The following is a 2,834-nucleotide window of genomic DNA, read 5'->3' on the forward strand; positions in this document are numbered from 1 at the left end:
GAAATTATATTTTTTAAAAACTTCTTTTTTGTTATATTCTGAATAATCTAATGTGCTTATACTTGGCTTGGCTTACATAGTAACAACGTTATCATCACAAAATTAGATTTAGATTTCTAAGCTATTATACATGTTGTGGGTGAAAAAATAAATCTCTAAAGTTAAATCAGGCCTGACCAAATAGCTCAGTGGATTAAAACACCTGAAAGCAGACCCAGGGGCTGGGGGTTCGATCCCTGGTCATGCCATGCGGCCCTGCCCCCTGGGGCACATTAAAAGGGCAATTGAGACTGGATGTGGTGGCACATGCCTGTAATCCTAGCTCTTGGGAGGCTGTAACAGGAGAATCACTATGAGTCTGATGTAGTAATGAGACCCTGAGCACCCTGTAGACAGTTCCCTAAAATACAAAATAAAATAAAATAAAAAATAAAGTTAAATGAGTATAATTGGAATGTTAGCAAAAGTGGCAGTGTCATAAATTATACACTTTCTCAGTTAAAGTTTTCTCTGGTTGTCTAATTGGTTCTTACTGTAATCAGCATTTAGTGATTGAACTCAGAGAAATCTAGTGTGCTCCAAACCTATATTAAACTGTGAGCACAATGAAATTTTACCTACTTGATAAAGAAGGAAACTGTTTATGCACCCCCAAATTCTGCATCAAATAAAGCAGAAAGCTATTGCCAATTTTCCTCCATTCTCAACAGTCATTACTGTAAGTTTGACAAGTCATGAATATATATAAAAGAAAATTGCCTACTTCCAAATGGCTGTAATGATAGATGGAACTACAGTTAAGTATAAGAAAATAGCATGAATTAAATTCCAAGAAAGAAGTTTCAGGTAAATTTTAAAATCATAACGCCATTCTTTCCTGACTCTTGAGGGACTTTCTTTAACATAGTTTTGGGGTATGGCTTAGAATTACAAATGGAGCTAATGCATATTACAGACAATATCAAGTATATTAATTTTCAGCACCTTTGGTCAGATGCCTGATTGCAATCAGATTGTTCCCAGTATGATTTTTTTTTTTTTTTTTTTGTCACAAGCGTGATTGTACCTCTGAGTGACTTAGCTACAGATCAAATATCCATTGGGTTCCATCTAAGTGAAGCACTAGAATGCTTCCCTTAAATTACATTTTCTTTTAACTAAGATACATTTTTCACACTGGAAAATCTAGCAGTATGCTTCTATTAACCGAATTGTCTATACTGTAATCTTTGCTCAATAAAGCAAAAAGTATCTTTGCACTATCAAAAGCAGAAGAAGAAATACAGTACATTTTATACATTACAATGGCAAAATTAATTCCACTTTTTCCTAGTGGGTATTGTTTTTGAGAAAAAATAAATTAATAAATTTTACAAGATTAATAATCTTAAAATATATTAGGTCTCTAGTCTGTATTTTTCAGCTATATGTAATCACAACATATTATTGCTTAGTTTTAAGCCACTTTAAATTATTAATTTGAGTTGAATATGTGTGAAAGTATGTAATGTCTTCTTACATTTCTATCCAGAGAATTTAAAAGCTTAATTATTATAACTATAAATGCTTAAAAATTATAAAATCATATTTAAGTAAATTGAAAAGAAGTGAGTTTTAGGTGAACACTTTCAAAATATTTAACATGTGACACATTTGCATCGGACACGAAAGACATTCACATCATAATCTCAAAAAATTTTAAATATTTTTTGATTCATAGCAAAGGAGAATTTACAGAGTATATTAATTGTAGACACCATTCAATACAGAAAATCATCTGCATTATTTTGTTGGGTCCAAACTAGTCCACTTTTGAATCACTTCCAAGGAGTTCTTAAACAGAGAATTTGCCTTGGCTAGAGTTGGGAGAAGCAGTGGATGAGGGACAAATGCTGCAGTGGAAGAGGAGGCGAGGAAGGCCTCTGGACTGGATTGGCCTGACACATCCTTTCTGATGTAAGCAGGACCATGAGTGGGCTGGATGGAGAGCTGCAAGAGGTAAGGGTAGGGCTAACTGTCTGGCATTCCTACTGGAAACAAATACCTCAACCCTAGAAGTACACAGAAGAGACAACTTCCAAGAACCTGACTGATGTTGGCTGTGGACTCTTTCCCAGGTCCTACACAAGGAAATCTGCCCTTTTCACACACTGCTTTCATTCCTATGATGACTTGAGTAGAGGAATGAACAGCCATAGTCTATCAAGATTTCTGACCCTCTGGAACTGTGAGATAATACAGAATATTTTGTTTTCTTTTTGTAGTTATCAAATCTTGGGATGGCCAAATAGCTCAGCGGATTGAAGAGCCTGCAAGCAGGGGCAGGGTGTTCCATCCCAGGGCCTGCTATGCTGGCCCCCTCTGGCGGGTGCAATGAGACTGCAGTTGAGACTAGGCATGGTGGCGCACCCTGCAATCCAGCACTTGGGAGGCTGTAAACAGTAGAATCACAAAGAGCTGGATCTAGTAGTGAGATACCCTGTAGACCCTTCCCTAAAATATAGGAGGAAAAAAATAGAAAAAAGAAATGGAGTCATTTTTTGTACTATGAAACAAGGTTTGGTGCAAGAGGTGGAAATTGTGTAAGAGGACAACCATGTATTTGTCATGTTACAATCCGTAAAATTCACTGTTAATTAAAAACCTACAGTGTAAGATGCCACATATGTAAGAAAATCCGAAGAGGATAGGAATGTCAAATACAAATACTGGATTAAATATGACTTGAGGGCAGAAGTTAATTAATATATTGTATTACATTTCTATATTACCATGTAATAATATCAAAATACAGGGCCGGCAAGATAGCTCAGTGGTCTAAATTGCTGCTTAGG

Source organism: Octodon degus, unplaced genomic scaffold (genome assembly GCF_000260255.1).
Source record: "Octodon degus isolate 3935 unplaced genomic scaffold, OctDeg1.0 scaffold00013, whole genome shotgun sequence".
NCBI lineage: Eukaryota > Metazoa > Chordata > Mammalia > Rodentia > Octodontidae > Octodon > Octodon degus.